This window comes from Mobula hypostoma, chromosome 13 (genome assembly GCF_963921235.1).
Source record: "Mobula hypostoma chromosome 13, sMobHyp1.1, whole genome shotgun sequence".
In the NCBI taxonomy this organism is placed as follows: domain Eukaryota; kingdom Metazoa; phylum Chordata; class Chondrichthyes; order Myliobatiformes; family Myliobatidae; genus Mobula; species Mobula hypostoma.
The window spans coordinates 40,044,564-40,067,457 of NC_086109.1; the positions used below are offsets into that span (position 1 = coordinate 40,044,564).

Sequence of the window (22,894 nt, forward strand, 5' to 3'; positions counted from 1 at the left end):
ATTGCTTTCTCACTTTTCTCCGAGGAAACCAGCTTTAAAAAAAAACAATTATTCCCCTTAGGAGCTGAATTTCACAATTTATAGCAGTTTAAATGTGATTTATATTTTGCCCTAATATCAGATCAAGGTTTAGCAAAAACTAAATATGGTGACACTGAGTATTTTTCCCATTTGAATCCATTGTATCATGACCTGCATATTGACAAATGGGAGCTACCTGAAGGACTTAACCACTTCTATATTTTTTGATAGTTGATACTTCACTTCCATGGAGAGTACACTTCACCTTTGAAGTGTACTCTCCATGGAGGCCACATTGGAGTCTTCATGGCCATTGTGGAGATCAGCAAATCTAGGGAGATGAGGGAGGAAGGCGTAGATTGGCTACCGCAAGCTCACGCTAGATTCTTAATGGGATTATTCCCTTACCCCTCTGATGCTATGCAGCAGCCAAATAATGCTCCGTGCTGTAATTGGGCCATTGTCAGCAAGAGCAATGGGAGCACCAGGGCTATTTTTGCTGTATCTTTGCCTGGCTCCAGAGTACCGAGGTGTTGCAGTCTTTCTCAGTGCTCTTTGTGCAAAAGGGCAGCAACTAAATATTAAAGTTGAGAGTCAGTCAATGCCTAGTTGGGCACCTTTGAGTCACCCATTGTACCTGCCTTGACATTTGTTTGCTACGCTACTTGTTTTACTGTCAATTATAACAATGCAGATCATAGATCAGAAGCTCTTGATCGAATTTCCATCAGAAAGTTAGAAACTTATTCCATTTGTACTGAAGATGTCATCAAGTGTGCAACACAACAGGGGCATGATGCTTGTGCTAGGATGACTTATGATCTGGCTTCAACATCAATTTGAAACAATCTCTTCAAAGCATGTCCAGAAAGATCTTAATGCATTAAAATGGTTCATTTCTCAGGATTTTTACTTTAGGTTTTGATGTAGTCTGGTATATCACTGAATCACAATGACTTCAATTTTTAATTACCTATTCATTGTATGACATTGCTCAGTTATTATGCTCAGTGTAATTTGCATGCTTTCAAATTTATAGCTATTCATATAAAACAGAATGCTAGTTGTAACTTTGTGAGTTAAATGTGACTAACAGAGTGCTCTCATTGAGCCACCAAGATGTTTCGGGTTTAATTTCTTTCCTTTGTAACTATCTTCTCACAATCCTGACAAGATCCCTTGGGACTGCTATATTCTAGCCAAGAAAAGCTATGCATCAGTTACCACATTTCCTCTCACCCATTTTAAAGTCATCTTAAGATCTCCATTTGGCTCAATCCTAGCATTCTTATTCTGAGTCAGCAAGTCTATCCTCAGTCAAGGCTCACACGCCATTGACCAATTGAACCTTTGTCTCAGGGTTTCTTATTTAGATAAAACGTAGGGCTAAATTTTGATTTAGCTATTCATATAGCAGTGGCTGACTACGTTTTGGAAAAACAACTGTTCTCTTAAGTAACTCACATAAAAGTTGCTGGTGAACGCAGCAGGCCAGGCAGCATCTCTAGGAAGAGGTTGATTGGCAAAAGGGATATGAGTGGATCATGGGACGGGAGGTCTCGGGAGAAAGAAAAGGGATGGGGGGGGAATCCCAGAGGATGGGCAAGGGGTATAGTGAGAGGGACAGAGGGAGAAAAAGGAGAAAGAGAAAAAGAATGTGTGTATATAAATAAATAACGGATGGGGTAGGAGGGGGAGGTGGGGCATTAGCAGAAGTTTGAGAAGTCAGTGTCCAACTGTCTCAACTGTCCAGCTGTTGGCTCCATCCCTCCCCCTCCTGTCTTCTATCATTTCGGATCTCCCCCTCCCCCTCCCACTTTCAAATCTCTTACTAGCTCTTCTTTCAGTTAGTCCTGATGAAGGGTCTCGGCCCGAAACGTCGACTGTACCTCTTACTATAGATGCTGCCTGGCCTGCTGTGTTCACCAGCAACTTTTATGTGTATTGCTTGAAATTCCAGCATCTGCAGATTTCCTCATGTTTGCGTTTTTATGTTCTCTTAAGTGCTGGCCAACATGTCGTCCTCAATCAGGACTAAGCCAGTATACATCATTGTTCCCCTAATATGGTTTGGAGTATCTTGTGGAGAAGAAATGGTCGTATTTTTGCCCATGAAGCAATGTTACCATTGCTTATAAATCATTTATTCCTCCAAGGGCTTGAAGTTGACAGTATAGGTTAAGGTTCTTGTTTTTTTTAATCTGTTTTTCTCTCATTTGATACAGTTCTCATGCCACTGCAGCTAGCTTGATCAAGTTAAGAATTAAAATACAGGTTTCCCCCGCCATCCGAAGGTAGAACTTTCCTATGAAACGGTTCGTAAGCCGAAATGTCGTAAAGCGAAGAATCAATTACCATTTATTTATATGGGAAAATTTTGTGAGCGTTCGCAGACCCAAAAATAACCTACCAAACCATGCCAAATAACACATAAAACCTAAAATAACAGTAACATACAGTAAAAGCAGGAATGATATGATAAATACACAGCCTATATAAAGTAGAAATACTTTTCCACAATCATTGCCTGCACTGTTCTCCATAGCAAAATTCTCATGCAAGCGCTCTTGGCAAAAACACGGCACAAGCACCGTTGGCAAAAACACAGCGCAAGCGCTCTCAGCAGAAAATCTCACGCAAGCGCTGTCAGCAAAAACACTCTCTCCAGTAACCTTTAAGTTATGAAGCTGCCAAATCATACTAAGTAACACGTAAAAATACACAGCCTATATAAAGTACAAGTAATGTATGTATAGTGTAGTATCACTTACCGGAATCGGGAAGACAGCGCCGAGCACACTGATTGTGGTGTGTTAGGCTGAGTCGTCGGAGGTTGGGGTGGTGCAGTGGCCCCCACCCTCCAGGCAGCGAACCGATACCTATCCGCGAAGCATGCAGGGGTACAGCGGTGGCCGGGAGGCACACAGCTCATCTTTAAGAAGAAAGCCAAAATAAACATGCTAAATAATTAGGTGCCGCCCGGCACGTAAATGTCAGCTCTGATTGGCCTCTGATCTGGGCCGACACTTACGTGCCGTGCGGCTCCTAATTAATTAGCTTGTTTGTTTCGTCTTTTTTCTTAAAGCTGTGCTGGGTGCCTCCCGGCTACCGCTGCATTCTCCGCGATTCGGTATCTGTTCGCGGCCCAGGGTTGGGGTGGTGAGACACTGGGGTGTCATCTCATCGTCGTCGATTTCCATTAGGGCAGGTAGCTCATCTTCTCCTGTGACTGCTGGCCTTGATGTCGAAGGTCGTGGTTTGTCGTCTGCTGTGGCTGATGTGGAAGGCTTGAAAAACGACAGTATGCTTGACTGCTGAGTCGCAAGCATTTTTCTATCATACAGTTCTTCGTAAGCACTCAAACCATCTTGCAAATATGCCCTAAACCGACGTATCCTTTCAAAATTAAAGTCGTACTTTATCATTGCGGCGAAAATCTCACGCAGTTGCCTCACGTTCAGTTCCTGGACGACTTCATTTTCGGTCTGTTCGCTACTGCATTCAGTTTCGATTGTTATCCTTTCCTCTTCCAATTGCATCAGCTCTTCATCTATCAGTTCTTGGTCATGGGATGCCTAAACCTCTTCAGCATCATCTTCGTCAACTTCCACAAGCCAAACTCACTTCGTTACTTACTTCATTTACCACGATCGAAAGGCTTAATTATGTCTAGTTTTATGCTAAGTGTAACACCCTTACGAGCTTTAGGCTTTTCCGATACCTTGGAACTCATCTTGCTAACAGATGCATCCATTGTCCAAGACTACTGAATAGTTCAGCAAATTAGCTAGACTGCTGAAGAAAAAAAAAACAGAAGGTGCTGTAAACACCCTGCAGATCGGGCAGCATCTGCGGAACACAAAACTGTCAATGTGTAAGGTATAGACTCTTTATCGTAACTGGCAAAGAAAGAAAACAGGTTAGTTTTAATAGTAGGGAAGGTGGGAGAGGAATGGGCAGATCACAGAGAATACCTCTGACAGGGTAAGACCAAATTTGGGGATTTTGAATGGGATCTGAAATCAGATTATGCTTCTGTGTAATGTGAGTCTGCAGAATATGTCCATCAAGCAAAAATTATACAAATAGAATAAATAAATAAAACTGAGGTAAAATGAATACAAGAGAAAGTGTTCAATTCTGAGGCACTCAGCAAGAATCATCTGAAATTGGGGCCGATGACCTTCTCTACAACATAAAACTTTTGTTTATCAAGACGGCCTACAGGGATGAGGTCCAGCACCTGGCCGGGTGGTGTGCTGACAACAATCTGGCCCTTAACACCCAGAAGACCAAGTAGATCATTATGGACTTCAGGCATGCTAGTAGACACACTCACATCCCCATCTACATCAACAGAGCTGTAGTGGAGCGTGTATCAAGCTTCAAATTCCTTGGTGTCCACATTTCTGAGGATCTCACCTAGTCCCTGAACTCCTCCATCCTGATCAAAAAGGTGCAACAGTGCCTTTATTTCCTGCGGAGCATCAAGGAAGTTCATCTCTGACCCAGAATACTGACAGACGTTTACTGCTGTACCATTGAGAGCATACTCACCAACTGCATCTCAGTGTGGTATGGCATTTGTCCCGTGTTGGACTGCAAAGCACTCCAGCGTGTGGTGAAAACTGCCCAGCAGATTATCGGCACCCAATTGCCCACCATTGAGAATATCTACCATATACTCTGCCTGGGCAGGGCAAAAAGCATTATCAAGGATGCATCTCACCCTAACCATGGACTTTTTACTCTCCTCACATCCGGTAGGCGCTGCAGGAGCCTCCGTTCCCGCACCAACAGGCACAGGAAGAGCTTCTTCCCTGAGGCTGTGACCCTGCTGAACCTCACATCACAGTGTTGCAATGCTATGTAAGAAAGGCAATATTTGAGGTGAACTAATTGCAGAGTGGAAAACTCAGAATCAAAACTTACACTGGCATTGTACTGAGCTAAACATAAAAGCAAAGTAAAGTAGATGCTGGAAATATAAAACAAATACAGAAAGTGCCAAAGCCGCTTAAGTAACCAGCATAGACTCAGTGAGTCCAGTGACCTCATAGATAGTGAAAGATACATGAACTAAATAAACTATTTTAGGAAGCAGAGCCAACGTTTCAGGTCAGGGATCTTTAGAACTGAACTTAACATCAAAGAGCTGCCGAGAGGTGTTGTTGATATGGATGATAGAAAAATGGAGACTTGCATTGGGGTGGAGGAAGGGTTAGATAGATGTATGCTAAAAGGTCAGGACAACATCGTGAGCCAAAGGGCTTGTACAATGCTGTAATATTCTGTGTTCTCTTACAGAGTCAGAGAACCAGAAACCCTAGCAAGAAGTGAAAAAGCCATTTGCTTTGCCATTATTAAACTGGAGACTGTTTTGTCTTTTGTATGATGTGCTGTTGGAAGTGCTGGATCATTGGAGGCAATGGAGAGAGTCCTGTTTCAACAGCACACAAACTAACCCATGATCGTAAATAAAGGTGCTACAGGTTGTTTTGTAAATGAGTTAGAATGCTAACTTCAGTGGTCGCTTGTGTACAAGGGATGTGAATTGGCCTCCTGAAATGTGGTAATTAAATGAGTTGGTAACAAGCTTATCAGCAATGTTCCCTCTGACTTATAATGACCAGTGTGCACAAAAATATTGTGCTGTGCAGTGTTCTTGCGCAGTGACAAAAAAAAATGTATAAATAAGCCAGTTCTAAAATCTGCAGATAAATCATCGCAAACTCCACATTGTCAATAGCATCCGAATCAGAAACTGGTACAGGAAATGTGGTTTTGTATGATCGTGAAATATGCTTAACAGTAAAATTAGTCAGCTCCATCTTGGGTACTCTGTAATATCCAAGGCATCTTCAGGAAACAGTGCCTCAGAAAGACAGCGCCCATTACTAATACCATAAGACATAGGAGCAGAATCGAGTCTGCTCCACCATTGAATCATGGCTGATCCTTTTTCCTCCTCGTCAGCCCCACTCCCCGGCCTTCACCCTGTAACATTTGATGCCGTGTCCAATCAAGAACCTACCAAGCTCTGCCTTAAATACACCCAACAACCCGGTCTCCGCAGCTGCCTGTAGTAATAAATTTCACAAATTCACCACCCTCTGGCTAAAGAAATTTCTCCGCATCTCTGTTTTAAATGGATGCCCCTTTATCCTGAGGCTGTGCCCCCTTGTCCTAGACTCCCCCACCATGGGAAATATCTTTTTCACATCTACTCTCCCTAGGCCTTCCAAATTTCGAAGGTTTCAATGAAATCCTCCCCCCTCATCCTTCTAAGTTCCAACAAGTGCAGACCCAGAGCTATCAAACGTTCCTCGTATGATAACCTTTTCATTCCTGGACCTCCATTATCTAGAACATGCCCTGTTTTCATTGTTACCATCAGGGAGGAGGTACAGAGCCTGAAGACACACACTCAGCAATTCAGGAACAGCTTCTTCCCCTCTGCCATACAATTCCTAAATAGACATTGAACCCATGAACACTAACTCACTTTTTGTTAATATTATTTCTGTTATGAACTATTTTTAATCTAACTATTTAATATACATATATATATATCTACTGTAATTGATTTACTTATCCTTTTCGTTCTATATTATCATGTATTGCATTGTAATACTGCTGCTAAGTTAACAAATCTTACGACACATGGCGGTGATCATAAACCTAATTCTGATTCTGATTCTAATGAAGAAGAGGGTGACAACCTTTTGTGCGCAGTTTAAATTCCTTTGTGTGCTAGTTGCAAAAGTTGTGTGCGGGCGCGCGTATATACACACATGCGCGCACGCACACACACACACACACACACACACACTTACACACACACACTTAAAGAGAACATTGCTTATCAACTGTGGAAGTTACAAGGGAAGTGATGTCTTTTGAATGACAGTGATCAAGGAGAACTTCAAAGGGAAACAAGGCATATTGACATACGTAACAAATGAAAGTTTGGTCAGAATGTGCAAATGCTGTGATATGTCAGAGAAGATTTTGAGAATCAGAGAAATGTTCTGGATGGAATTTTAATCACATTAGTGCCTTAAGTCACACACTCACCAAGTGCACATCATCCACTGAAACTGTTGTCAGAAGGGTTAATTTTAACCTCAGATTTTTTAATATATTTTGATCTGTATGGTTTTTGACGTTTAATTGTGTGCTTACTGTGCAAGCATATGCTTGGGGCTCTTGGGTGTACCTTTCAATGGCAATTAAGAGATGTTTTCGAGTGTGAAGGGTGCTCTATAAATGGATGTTTGCCTTATGGAGAACTTTTCAGGACTTCACAAATTGAGATCATGTGTTGGTACAGAGATTTTGTTCATGGATACAAATCAACATTTAGTACTATGACTAATATCTGTTTATAACACAGAGTTCATATCTAATTTCAAGAATATAATCACATCTGGACTTCAGTAAATAAAACAAAAGCTAGAACCAGCGGAAATGCCTTCCCCTGCAAAAATTGTTATTTTTTGGAATGATCAGATGAACTGTTAAATATTATTCAATGGCTGAATCAAAAGGGCAAGGAATAGAATTAATATACAAGTTTTAAAAAAGTTCCAGTGCTTCTTCCAATTCTGAAAATAAATGTGGATATTCCATGCTTTTTAGCAAAAATGGTTAAGTTGAAAACATGTTTCTAGCCTTCAGTGATACCAAAGAGAAATGAGAGGGAAGCCTTCCTCAACTGAACAGCTGGGCGAAATACTGAATCCAGATTAGGCAGCCTTCCTTAAGATGAGAGGAGTCTGGGAGTTATTTCAACAACCGCTAGTCAACCTAAAACAGTTTTGCAAAGATTTGGGAACAGTTCAGCTATTCTCTTGCTAACGTAGGTAAATGGTAACAAGTAGTAGTCCGATGTGTATGTGATGACCTATTTTTCTCTGAACCAGCTAAAGACCTCGTAGTTTTATAACCTGAAGCCATCAACTTTCTTTCTCTCTCCTTGGATGTTATCTTGCCACTTGAGTGCTCCCAGCATGTTGTTTCATGCCTGGAGTTCCTGCTTTCAGTTGTTAGTTCACCTTGATGGCTTCACAGACTCCTGGCCTTAGGTGACCTTTTTTTCTCCCTGGTGTCATGTCCCTCAAGGCAACCAGAAATGCTCAGAAAATCAGTGTCTCTGACATCTTCTGTTCTGAACTGTGTTCATTCAGTCTTTCCAAACCTTTCGAGTGAACGACAGCTATAAGATATAAGTCATAGGAGCAGAATTAAGTCAGTCCATTAAGTCTGCCCTGCCAGTCCATCATGCTTGATTTATTACCCCTCTCAACCCCATTCTTCTGCTTTCTCCATGTAACCTTTGACACCCTGACTAATGACGAACTACCAATAGATGAAACCGGTGATAAAAAGTAATGTAAGTGCATCAGATTTCAGAAGAAAATATTTGTCAGGATATTGCATTTCATTTATATCAAAATAAGAATGTCTTTTTATAATTCTAATGGTTTTTTATACATGTGGAACTAAGTTCACCTTTGAGAGATTTTAATTTGTTCAAAGATTTGCATGTTCTCCACAGAACTTAGGGTTCTTTTCTTAATTGTTCTAAATGTAATGACATCAAAACAGTGTATTACTTAGTGTAACATTTCTGGAAGTTAATGCAGATTGTTGGTGAGGTGAACAGCCTTGGGTGTCATTAATGATGGTGGGAAAATCCATATAAAACATAAAACCAACTTATAAAGCAACAGGAAGTTGTAAAATTAACCGCCGTAGTATCGAAGACATCTTCTAGGAGCAGTGCCTCAGAAAAGCGATGCCCATTATTAAGGGTCCCCACTACCTAGGACATGCCCTCTTCTCATTGCTACCATCAAAAAGGAGATACAGAAGCCTGAAGGCACACACTTAGTGATTCAGGAACAACTTCTTCCCCTCTGCCATCCGATTCCTTAATGGACACTAACCCTATGAAAATTACCTCATTTTTATTTCTGTTTTTGCACTACTATTTTTAATTTAACTACTTAATATACATATATATCTTCTGCAATTCATTTATTTTGTTTATTCTATATGTATCATGTATTGCATTGTACCGCTGCCGCGAGGTTAACAAATTTCATGACATACGTCTGTGATATTAAACCCTGATTCTGATATTAATTTTGTACAACAGATGTGTTGTTGACCATTGTCGCATCATGTGAAGATTTGAAAAAACTACTCATTGTCATTTTTCATTATTGGATAGTTTAACATGTGTTTGTTTGGTTTTATTCTTGGTGACGTTCATTACAATAAAAACCTTGTTTACATGCTACTTTGTGCATATAAGCAGCAGTAATTAGAACAAGACACAATGAAAGCCAAATAAAATGTAATCTGGCCCGCAAATGATCAAGGTATGATATGACCCAAGGTCTGCAGAGTGCCTGTAGACTTTCATATTAATATATATCTAGTAAGTATTTATCAAAAGAACAGCAATTACAATTATCGTATTTAACACAGCATGTGGAGATATTTATTTTCACACTATCCCGTAATCTTGTCTTTTTTAATTCCTATTATGAATGATCTGGACTCTCAGCTGCAGTTTTCAATTGTACTGTGACTGAAATTGTAAACACATTATTGGTGAATTGCAGACTAACCTATTAAGTTTCAAAAAAGGGAAGATAACATTTGTTGAGGCTTTCAAAATTCCCTTCAAGAAAAGGGCTTTTGTAAGCTGTGTCAGCATTCAGAGCTATACCTGTTTATACAGTATGCATACGTTGAATTGAGCTGAATTCTTCTAGGTATATTTCTTGTTCTTGGTTTGTTTGAACTTAACCTATCCAGTCAAAATATATTTATTTAATTTCACCATTTTGAGGTGTTGATTATTGGGGGCTAAGGTTTTGAATGCCAGGGGTTTGTATGCACTAAGTCACCGAGTACATTCAAGCCACATATGAATGTAAGGGGTATGGTAATATTGCAACCATGGTAGAAAATGAGCCATGATTTTGAAAAACTGAGCTGGGTAGAAAGGTTAAAAATTCAAATTGGCAACTCTTGCTCCATTTTATGCTATATTTTTATTGTTCAGTGAAGCAGCTGCTGGTAGTTCACTGGCCTCTTGGAATATGCTGAGAGGTCACAGAGATTGGAAATTAGTTTATCTGGGGTGACAAAGGAAAGAAGGAAGGCGGATATGTAATGATGCAGTGGTATAGGAATTGGGATAAAAATGGTGAAGCAAATTGTGGTGAACTGTTGCTCTGGACAGTGAGGAGGCACGCAGAGGTGAGGCTAGTTCAGGGGATGAGCCATGCTGGGACATTGCAAGGGGCAATGTGTTCGAGCAGGTATCTCAGACAGAGTTTGCATTGCTGCCGGAAATGGAGTGAGTGATTTGGAGAGGATTTGATTTGGAAGAGTTTTGATGCCCGAGCACCTGACCCGGGTGTGAGGTTGGATTGCTACATGCAGTGAGCCGATTTTGTGAGATCGAGAATGGTTTCAGGTGGGGCGGCTCGGGTCCTGGAGTGTGGCCCCAGCCAGTGCTTCGACAATTTAAACAGGAGCACAGATAGACTGGAAGCTCGAGTGCCGGGAACAGCGGCGAGGGGCAAATTGATTTTGCTCATTCTCCTGTGAATTTTTATTCCTTTCCCCACTGTACCAAGGCTGTGAATTGATGTGGCTGCTGTACGTTTCTGCCCCGCCGGTGTGATGAGCTGGAGACCAAGGCTTGGGCCTATTGCGGCTGTTCCAGGAACAGATCTGGGACTTAGTCTGATTGGAATGCAGTTGGCTAGCTTTTATTGTTCGCATGACGTGTGTGTTTTGTTTCTCTCTCTTTCTTTGGTCTTTGGTTTTTGGTCTTTTTTAAAATTGGGTCATGTGGGTTTCTTGCTTAGTGGCTGCCTGTAAGCAGACAAATTTCAAGGTGTATAATTTATACATTTCTTGATGATAAGTCTGCTTTGAATCTTTGATAGAGCTGTTTAAGAGGCTGTTAAGATAGGCAAATAAATCTGCAGACAATGAAAAGGTATGGAGATTGTGTAGTCAGAAAGGTTTAGTTGAGTTGGGCATTTAATTTCTAATTATTTTGGCACAACATAGTGAGCTGAAAGGCCTGTTCTTAACTTCTATTGTATACTCAGGTTTAGGTATTTTATACATTTCATTGAGATTACCTCTCATTCCTTTAAACTCTAAGGGATGTTAGCCTGGACTACTCAGTTTTCCCTCATGGTTACCCTTCCCTCATCACCTATCCTGGAGCCTGTCAGGGGAGATCCATACAGTGTTCTCCTTCATGACTGCTGATGTTTGAACCCACAACAATTACTCTGGGCTCTAACATCACTGACCTGCTCACTCCACTCAATACAACTGTCTTGGAACCTATCAACGGAGTGACAACGGCTGTTCTGTGAATTTCCCTTTAGAATTGAGACGCTGAAGTAGAAACAAACCATTTACAGCCCTTAATAATATTGGAAAATATTGCAATGATCTCTTTTTGACTGAAGTTGCCTCACAGATGGTGATGTATCACAAATCCTGTAGGATCCACACATGCTGCTTTTATGCCCCCAAGACAAGCTTCAGATTTCTCGCCAATGTATTTTTCCTCCTCTCATCCAACAGAAACTGCACTGAATGAAATTGAATCCTTGTGGATGTTAACATTCTCATCAAATTATTTTGCTAGTTTCATTTTGAATTCCATGCTCCAAAATAGTTTCTTCCAAGTAAGTCAAGGCCTGTTAATCTTTCTCCAAATGTGACCAAACCTTTGAATTGTACTGGTGTTGCAATCAGAAATGTAATTCTGTTGTTCCATGTTGACGAAATGCGAGGCGTTATAAATGCTTAGTGTTGTTAACAGTTTTAGGCCCCATATCTCAGAAAGGATGTGTTGTCATTGAGAGAGTCCAGAGGAGGTTCACAAGAATGATTCTGGGAATAAAGGGGTTAACATATGAGGGGCCTGAACTCACTGGAATTTAGAAAAATGCGGGGGGATCTCATTGAAACCTACCATATGTTGAAAGGACTAGATAGTGTAGATGTGGAGGGGAGGTTTCCTAAGGTGGGAGTATCCAGAACTAGGATTCAAAATTGAAGGACGACTCTTTAGAACAGAAGTAAGGAGGATTTTTTTTTAGCCAGAGAGTAGTAAATCTGGAATGCTCTGCCACAGACTGCAGTGGTGGCCAAGTCCATGTGTATATTTAAGGTGGAAATTCATCACTTTCTGATTGGTCAGGGCATCAGAGGATATGGTGAGAAGGCAGGTGTATGAGGTTGAGTGGGATCAGCCATGATGGAACGACTGAGCAGACTCGATGGGCTGAATGGCCTAATTCTGTTCGTATATCTTATGGTCTAAAGTGCAACTCTTCAGCAAGTAACAAAGCTAATAAATTATCTCACAATACTTTAATGCATATATATTTCAAAAATGCATGTGTCTGTGAATGACTCGGAAATAATGTAGAAAACCAGAGATTTTGGGAGCACTTCGCACTGATGAGCAGTAATCTCTGAATATTTGAGGCTTCAAAATTGTGGCTATCTTTTAGGAACTTAATTCTCTTGGATAGCTTCCTGGAATCACTGAAAGAGAACTGTATTCTCTAGCAACTGTCTATTTGTGTTGCAGATGTTCTTGGCAGTGATTAACCTGATGGTCATCGACTGCTGAGGATAATCCAGTGTCATCTTCTAGGTGGTTACTTGACATCAGGGAGACCTTCTTTATCCTCACCTTGTGCCTTAAGAAATTTCTCGCAAGCTGTCAGTGTGAGGATTACGGACAATGGAATAGAAATTCTATTCCTTGCTACATAAGTTTTGTGTAAAACTTTGAGCTTTTTTAAAAGAGAATTTGGACCCAAATTTTCACATAAATACGATTGCACAATAGCATAATAGTCCATAAATCAGTGTAATTGGGCAGAGTTTTAGAATGCAAAGATGATTTTCTTTTCCTCAAAATCATCAGGAGATTTCAGAGTTGTTATTTAGTTCTTTTTTTATTAGTACAGCTGCAAATACACAACATGCAAAATAAGTATTTTTATTAGTTATCTGGTCTAGCGCATGTATGTAGCTTAATATTAAATCATTGAAATTCATTTAAACAGTACACTAAATAGTTTGCTGGTTTCATTGTTTTGCATTTAATTAAGTACATATATATATACTCTGAAATTTAAAAGGTATCAGTGGAGCCTATGCCTAAAAACAATAGTTATATAAAGAGCTTGCAAGGAGACTCGGGCTGTATTGATTGGATCCAGAAGAAGGCTTCATTTTGAGTCTAAATTTAATGTGAAGCAGAATGGAAACATAAATTGCTCTGGACGTCATTTATGTTTGAAAGTGCTAAACACTTTCACCCGTCAGTCTGTTGGGGTCATCTGCTGTACCTGGTACTCGTGGTGTGGGCTTCTGTAATACCGGTGAGACCTGAGACCTGACGTAGATTTGGAGTTTGTTTCGCCGAGCACCTACACTCTTTCCGCCAGAAAGAGCTGGATCTCCTGGTGGCCAACTATTTTAATTCTGCTTCCCATTCCCATTCCGACATGTCAAACCATGGCCTCCTCTACTGCTGTGATGAGGCCACACTCAGATCGGAGGAGCAACACCTTATATTTCATCTGGGTGGCCTCCAATCTGATGGCATGAACATTGATTTCTCGAGCTTCCAGTAATTGCCCCCACTTCTCCTCCACCATTCCCCATTCCCATTTCCCTCTCTCACTTTACCACCTTACCTGCCCAGCACCTTCTGGTACTCCTCCACCGTCCCTTTATTCCATGGCTTTCTATCCTCTCCTATCAGATTCCCCCTTCTCCAGCCCTTTATCCCTTTCACCAATCAACTTCCCAGCTCTTTACTTCACCCCTCCCCCTTTCCCAGTTTCACCAATCACCCACTAACTTGTACTTCTTCCTCTTCCCATCTTCTTATTCCAACATCTCATCCTTTTTCTCCAGTCCTGATGAAACGTCTCAACCCAAAATGTCGACTGTTTACTCATTTCCATAGATGCTACCTGGCCTGCTGTATTCCTCCCGCATTTTGTGTGTGTTGCTTGGATTTCCAGCATCTGCAAATTTTCCCTTGTATGTGATTCGTGCCAGTTTGTCAATTTTCTATGAAATTGGTTAGCTATGTTCAGAGCAGTGAAGGGGGAAATTCTACCCTTGAGTTTGGCTTTTGGCTTTCATTGATACTTTATTTTGTCCTAGCCCTGTACAGCCATTCCAACTTGGCAAAATTATCTTTCCGCTCTTTTGTAACCTCCCTTTAAAAGTGCTTTTCCTTTGCATTCACGACTCGTGCAGTTTGCTACCTCCGTATGGCCAAGCACCCCATGGAAGGCTGAAGTCATGCTTAGCTGCTTGAGTAAATACAGTATTGTTGTGATTGCACATTGTACTCCAGTTCCAGTGACTGTAGCCATTAATCCAGTTCAACTCACGCATGTGGGATATCTGTTATTTTCAATTCTCCTTTTTGTTAGAATTATTTTGATCATTTTCTTCTTATTCTAGTAGTGTGGGGAATTAGGATCACACCAAAGTGTACCTATCTTTCCAAAACTATGGGTTTGCCAGACACATTTTTAATGTACCGTCATGCCTGCTGGTAGCTTTCTTGGGGTCAGTCAGTGCAATGGATTGGTCATGAGATTGTGATGTAAGGTTTTCTCATCTTCAGGTATATATCTCATTATTGTTTCTGTGCTGTTGCCATCTCATGACATTACTACCCTGCAGTTCCTTGCAGTCAGGTATCATGACCAGTCCGTAAATGCACAATGGTGAACAACAAAATGATTGGTTGCATATTGTAAGATAAATTTAGAAAAGCAACAGAGCTATTAATTCGGTCCTTCTGCAGAATAAATGTAAATTTGGATCTTAGAAGGAGCTTGCTTCATTTTCACAGTTAATAATCTCATTTGTAGAATTTGATTGTATTATTGCCTTGTAATTTACCAGGAGATATCGATTCTCACCATGCAACCTGTACAAGGTTCAGTTATGTAGTACTGACCTTGCAATCTCAGGCAATATTTTGAATGATCTAAACCATGACGATTCCACTGGAGTCTAAATAAAATATTAGTCCAGAATTAATCATGAAGTCAAATATCGCTTACTTAGCTTCTCGCATATAGCTGTGAAGTCACAAGTTCACATTCCCCATAGGAAGTAAGCTTGAAGAAAGTGTGGGTCAAACATAGGCCTGAAGCACCATTAGTCTTTAATCTGAGCTCTTTTCAAATACATTTCCCTGCTGGTCATGTGTTTTCTTTATTCCTCTGTATATTTAACAAATGTCTATATTTGCAAAGAAGCTTATGAAGATATATAGTCATGATTATTTATATATTCACATGACTTCGTCTGTTTCGGCAGCAAAATTAATATTAAGGGCAAATTTTCACCCAATAGGAAGGCACCAAATTAATCTTTTAAGTAAGTACTTTTGATCTTCCACGGTTAGGCAAATAATATATTTATTTTAGCCATGTGAAATCACTATCAACCAAATCGACCGAACCACTGTCACTAATATTGCAATAATATTGCAACGTCAAATAAAAAAATGTAGTTTTAAAAGTATTGTAAGTTGTAAATGCTAGCAGGAAGTTAAAGGATTATGATTCCTTTTGTTAAATCACTATACAGTAAAGACTTTCATTTATTTAACACCTTTGTCAAGGTGTTTCATACAGAAGTTAAAAAGAATTGAAGTCGAGCTACAAAGAAATACAGTACTAAGGCAGATGACCAAGTCCTTGGTCAAAGACCAGTTTTTAAATTGTGACTTAAAGGAGAGAAAAGGGAGCAACTGTAATAATGGGGATTTCTTCAACTTCCGACCTCGTTAGCTGAAGCCAAGACAGCAATGATGAAGTGATTACACTTGGGATGTGCAAGAAACACAGTTGGTAGATATAAATCTGAACTAGCTTGCAGAGATATGAAAAAAAAGACTTCATGATTGAGGCATTGCACAGTTGTTATGCATTTTAGGTCTGTAAGCATAGGATGATGGTTAAATGTAACTCGAGAGTCCAGACAACCAACTTAATTGACCCTCTCGATCAGTAATCTGCAATCTTCTGGTTGAGATGGTGCTACTGAACGTCTGTGACAGCTTCTGGTAGTCAAAAAGATAAGAAATCAATCTAAAAACATCATAAAAAATACTTTTTCTGTGGTAAATTTTATTAAATTATCGCCGCAAACAGTGAAGGGGGCGAGGGATGTTGAGGCAAGTTCGGGGGATGATCTGAGATGGCGTGTTGCAGAGTCATTGCAGTTGGAGCTCTTTTTGCCTGTACAGCTGGCCAGGAGTGAAGTTGGATTGTACTGGGCTCCAAAGGGTGAATTCAGAGCTCGGGCAGAGAAGTTCCGATGCTCATTCAACTGGCCTGGGTGCAAGTTGGATCACTCTGGGCACTGAGCTGATCTGAAGAGTTTAGGAGAGGCTTCGGGCTGGGCGACAGAATCTGGGCCTGGGGTGAGTTGCTGAGTGGCGTGATATAGGCCCAAAGCCTTTCTCAGCAGCAGTGTTTGGGTCCTAGTGCAAGGTATGATATGCTGTTTCCGCAATCTCCAGGCCACCAGAGTCTTTTACTGTTTTGTTGTGGTGTCAATTTAAACACCGGCCCAGATAGACTGAAAAGACAGGGTGTCGCTCATTCTCCATGATGGTCACCTCCATGGTGCTGTGGCTATGAAGACTGCCCTGGCTGCTTTGCTCTGTGCCTGCTAATATGATGAACTGATAAGCGAGGCTTTGGGCCTACTCCTGGTTGCTCTGGGTTCAGACCTAAGGACTCAGATTTAGTTTGAAATGCTGTTGTTTGGTTCAATTGTTTGCATGATTTATATTTTTTTCTTTCTCTTGCACATTGAGTGTTGGTCTTTTATTTTTACTTTTTTTCTTTAATTGGGTTATTTTGGGTTTCTTGCTTTATAGCTACCTGTGAGCAAGCAAGTCTCAAGGCTGTGTAATTTACACATTCTTTGATAATAAATGTACTTGAATCTTGAATCTTGACTAATGAGGATTCCCACAATGAGTGACAGAAGCAAAGATGCAGCTGCATGTAAGAAGGCAGAGGTGCCAAATGATATGTGGTCTGAAACTCAATTAAGGTTGTGAATGGACTAGTTCCAATTTGGACAATTGTCAAGAGAAGGGGCAGTGTCAGTGGTAAGGGGAAGAGTTTATCATAGGGAGTCAAGACCATAGACTTAGTAATCCCAATATTTAACTTTTACTTACTTTCTTTTTAAATCTTTTTATTGAATAAGTATACCAAAAGGTAGGCCATATAAACATTAATACAATGTTAAAATATAATAAAATTACAGAAGGTATCAATACCAAAAAAAATACTACAAACAATGTAATTTAAACATAAGAAACCAAGGTAACATAATAGTATACTAAATTTTATATATATATCAATAGAAAAAAAGAAAAAAAAACCCCAAAAAAACCCACCGTGCAACTAACTAAAAGCAAAGCAAAGCAAAGCAATGGGCTAACTTGAAACCAAACAGAGTTAAACTTAAAATCACGTCCTCAATCCAGACCTCCATTAAAAACAGTGGGAAAAAAAAAAATTAACTTTTACTTTAGAGACAATGGAGAGTAGGGTCTGACTAGTTTACTTATTAGTCCTTGGTGAGGCTTCATTTAAAGTGCTGTCTTCAGCTGGGGCTCAGGTTGGATGACGTTTACAGGATTCCTTGTGAATGCGGAGCAGCGTATACCAGCCAGACAGGTCCCACGGTGGAAGCCCGCATCAAGGAGCACAGGAGGCGTATCTATTTGGGTTCCCCAGAGAAATCGTCAGTAGCATAACATTGCATTTGCTATGGCAACAGGATTGACTTTGATGGCACAAAACTACTGTGCATTGCCAATGGCCTTTGGGACCACCTGGTAAAGGAAGACATTGAAATAAAACTAGAGGAAAAGAATTTTAACAAAGATGAAGGCTCGTTCCAACTAAGAACTGGAATTCGATTGTGAACAAGATGAGAGAACAGAAACCTGATTGGTTAATCCTCATCCACCCATGAGGGATGGACGACGGGCAGTGTAAACACCACTGGACTAGACATGCCAAGATCTCATCCCTGATGAAGATGACAGAGTTTGTCATCAAAGCGTCTGTTATAATTGATACCTGTACCGGCTGGAAGCCCAAGAAGAGCTTATAAGCCAAATGATCCATTCAAGCTGATTAAAATACACCAGATTTATTATCTATCTGTTTGGCATTCAGATGGAATGCCGGGTTAGATTAAACTCTTGTGGATGAACCAAAATATATTTCACATTTGCTTTGCTTTCTTTCAAAGCAGGTGCTCCTTCTGGGGAAAAAAAAGATTGCTGATATAAAAATTGAATTTACTGAGCAGTGGATCTATGCCCAGTATTGAATTGTGATAAATAACTTAAGGATATGAATATTTGTTTTTTACTGCCTGTTGAAGGCCAAGGAATTGTGCACCTAATTTTGACCTCTGATTGTTATTGAGAATGTGTTGAACTTTCAGTGCTCATGAATTAGCTTTAATGCCCTGCATAATTCAAAAGGAAAAGCTCAGTGCATTTGCCATCACGGTCATTTTCTATCCACTGTGTCAATTCAAATCAATGTCATAAATTTGATTTTCCAGCCTTGTTTAATCTGATTGGACTCGTTGTGAAGTATAAATCATTTCCATGGAAGGGAGAGTTTGTCATTCTCGTTCATTTATCAGTGTGTAAGCCTAGCAGAACATTTTAAATTTGTGTTAATTATATTCTTAAACAGGAGCATTCTACTTTCAGTAATGAAGCTGACATCTCCTTTGAATGAACACTGAATAAAGCTGCATAATTTCTAGTTCTATAAATAGTTCTTTGTCCTACATATCTAAGTTTGAAGCAGTTGGTTAAATTGGAGCTAAGAGAACCATTTTGATTAAATAAAATGGTTCTCCAGTTCTGTCCCTAAATTCTTGAATGTGTGAACCAGGTTGCAACTGTAGAGAGCATCATCTGCACAGTTCTGCAACCTGCCGTGATTGGCTTTAGGCACCTGTAGTCTCCATCCCTACCAATAGTTGGACCCAAAGTGGAAATGCAGACCTGCTGCTGAAAACATCATGGACTCCAATGATATGGTTTGAATGTGGCAGGGAGGTTACTGAGGAAGCCAGGCTCCCAGAGGGCTGTTGAAAGCTTTGACAGTCTGCAAGACTCTGCTACCAGCTTAGGCAGTTCTAAAAGCTTTGAGTGTCTTTCTGCCTTCCTATCCATTTGGATTTTGTCACTCTTCGGTATCCAGTCAGGTTTAGTGGGTTCTGAGGTGACTGATGTGGGAACTGCGATTCTTCTGTCGGTGAGGTAGGAGGTGTAGATGAGTTTGGCGGATGTTCCTGACACACGGCAGTGACCACGGTAGTATAGTGGTTAGTGCAACATTATTACAGCTTGAGGAGTTCCAGACTTCGCCATCTGTGAGGAGTTTGTATGTTCTCCCTGTGAACGATGTGGGTTTCTTCCGGATTCCAGTTACCTCCCACAGTTCAAAGACTTACCAGTACAAGTGCCTCAGGCCTTCACCACCAGGTTCAAGAACAGGTACTACCCCTCAACCATCAGGCTCATTCTATTTCTGGTGTCCCCACAACTGTTGGTCTCACTTTAAGGACTCATTAACCTTGTTATTTCATGCTCTCGTTATTTAATACTATTTATTTATGTTTGCATTTGCACAATTTGTTGTCCTTTGATCCTGTTTATAGTTACTGTTTTATAGAGTTGCTAAGTAGGCCTGCAGGAAAAAGAACCTCAGGGTTGTATGTAGCAACATGTATGTACTCTGATAATAAATTTTACTTTCAACTTTGAACTTTGGGGTTAGTAGATTAATTGGTCATTGTAAATTGTCCTGTGATTCGGCTAGGTGGGTTGCTGGGTTATGCCATACTGTGTCTCTAAATAGGTAAAATCAGTAAGCGGCCTTAACATTCTCAGTACCATCTGAATGTTCCTTCCCAAGAATATCTCAGGTGTTGGTGTGACTTGTATTTCTTCATGGAGATGTTGAGTATATCCTTGAATCCTTGCTGTCATCTGGTAATCCCTTCCCACTTGAAGAAGAAGAAGAAGAAGAAAAAGAAGAATATCTTTATTGTCATTGTTGTGGAGCGATGAAACACAGTTTAGCAGCTCAACGTTTTGCAGCATGACAAAGAATATATACATAAAATAAACACTAAAACCTCAGGAGTGCAGTCCAAAATTAATAATATATGGATGGGGGGTAGGACTATTGCACACCTGCCATTCCTGGAAGTGTGATGCATTTAGCTGCCGCCATCTTAGGAGGGGGGCAGGAGAAGGGAAGGGGGTGTTATACATTTCACTGCTTGTGGGTAGAAGCTGTTAAGGAGTCTCTTTGTTTTCGTCCTTAATGCTCTGTATCTCTTCCCAGAAGGTAGAGGGGAAAACAGGTGATGTCCAGGATGAGTGGGATCCTTTGAAATACAAGCAGCCTTCTTTTGAAGTCTGCCAGTATAAATGTCTGTGAGGGAGGGTAATATTGTGCCAATAACCCGCTCTGCTACCCTCACCACCTGCTGCAAGTCCTTCCTGTTCTGTTCTGTGCAGCTGGCAAACCACACTGCACGTCAGGAGGCTCTCTATAGTTGTCCGATAGAAGTTGATCAGCAGGTGATGAGGGAGGAGAGCGTGCTTTAGCTTCCTTAGGAAGTAGAGCCTCTGTTGGGCCTTCCCCACCTGATAAGAGATATGGGCAGTCCAGGTGAGTTCAGCCGAGATGTGGACGCCGAGGAACTTGAAACTCTCTACTCTCTCCACCTCTTTCCCGCAGAGTGAAAATTGAAAACAAAAATACAGATGCTAGAACTCAGAGACAAGAACAGATAATGTTGAGAATGCTCAGCAAGTCACACAGCAGGCTGTGGAAAAAGGAACTGAAGTAATATTTCAGGTTCGGAGCCAGGAATGAGATGAAGAGCTGTGGAGAGCGTAGAGAGAGATGTCCAGGACAAAATGCTCCCGATAGGGTGACTTTGGTGCTGCTCTGGGGATAAGTACAAATGAAATCATCTGGTTTAGAGGATGAGGAGGTGAATTACAAAGAGAAGGCATGAACAGTACATAAAAGCAATGAAGTGAGTGTAGTTAGTTGAAATACAAAGGTTTATGAAAGCTGCAAAATGCAGAGATGCTCAGGTTTCAGATTAAAGAGGCAATTACCCCGAGGTTATTGAGGGATCTCAGAATGAATGCACTCCAGCACTGGAAATGGGGTCCAGCAGTGGAAAGAGCTGACAGACTTTTTTTTTAAACAGCATATATGGAGTCCCAGATTTGCTGCTATTTATGAAGCTAAGCACTGATAGTTTTGTTTGGAATCACCAACATTAACAAGCACTGAAAGGGGAGACATTGACAACACAGACATGTGCACTATTGACCCATTATTTCACTTTCCCTGAGAAGAAATGTGGCAGCATAATATTCTAAGGCTGGCCTTAGTTCATCCCACATTCAGACCCTGGATCAGTGCAACAGCTGCACTCTAATCCTTGAACAGCTGATTAAAAGTTGTATTAACTCAGAATGTTTTAGCCACGTAGATAGCAGTGGAACAAGCAGGAATTAAATCCATGAGGCTATTAGAAATAGAACATATGGTTCCAAGAGATGAAAAATGTGTGTGTGTGTGTTTGTGTGTGTGTGTGTGGTGGGGGATAATTTGCACACTGCAATTTATGAAGTAATAACTGAAAGCACATTTTTTCAAGTTACAAAACCATATAAAGGCTAACCTTCTGCTACTATCACAGTGTTATGGCTGAAATGTGTGGAATCAAAATTTCCATTTTTAGGTCACTAGTGGACAGGAAAATAGTCCCCGACCAAGTGCCAAACATGTATAATGCACAGCTGCTACTGTTTATACTTTACCCTGATGCTCAATTGCATTGGATTCAGTAGAATTGACTTCTGAACAGCATGCAAATACTACTTTATCACATGAAGATTTCTTACTCTGACAACGCATAAATGCGAGTCCCAGATTTACTACCATTTTTAAGACCGAGGATAAATCTTTATCATCTCATGATTTGGATCCTATTTTAGAAAATGCAAGATTCCTTCCATTTATTTTGGAATGATAGCATCAGAGGATATATGTGGTACCCTGATTGAATACTTTGCATTAGTAGTATCACCAGGAAAACAATGAGGAAAATTAAGCCAAAGCACTGAGATTTTGACGCATACTAAGATGAACAAGACCACAGGGGCCTGATGAGTCTATCTCAGCGTGTTACAGGAAACAAGGGAAGAGATTTCTGGGGCTCTGACAGTGATTTACACATAATTGATAGCCCTGGATGTGGTACTGGGAAAATGGAGAGGAGCTCATGTTGTTCCTATAAACAATTGGGTGTTGGGGACAAGGCAGGAATCTACAGTCCAGAAAGCCTTACAGCAGCAATCGAGAAACTATTGGAAATCTTTCTTCGGGATGGGATTTATAATGATTTGGAGAGACACAGACTGATTGGGAAAGTCAGCATGGTATTGTGCATGAGAAATCCTGCTTCAGAAATCCATTTCAGTGCTTTCAGGAGGTTACCTAGCAACTTGATGAAGACAAAGCAGTACACACAGACTTTTGATAAACAGGATGCTAAATTGGCTCACTAAGAGGTGGTGGACGGTAATGGTGAAGGATTGCTTTTCTGACTGTGACAAGTGTACCACAGTCTGGTACTGAGACCTTTGTTGTTTGTCATATGTTACAGT

General features: G+C 40.6%; 1 protein-coding gene across 7 annotated transcripts in view; it reads left to right on the forward strand.

Moving 5' to 3' along the window:
• LOC134355549 (neuron navigator 1-like) overlaps positions 1–22,894 on the forward strand; it is a 664,756-nt gene that overhangs the window by 495,930 nt on the left and 145,932 nt on the right. The gene's annotated exons all lie outside the window — the stretch shown is intronic.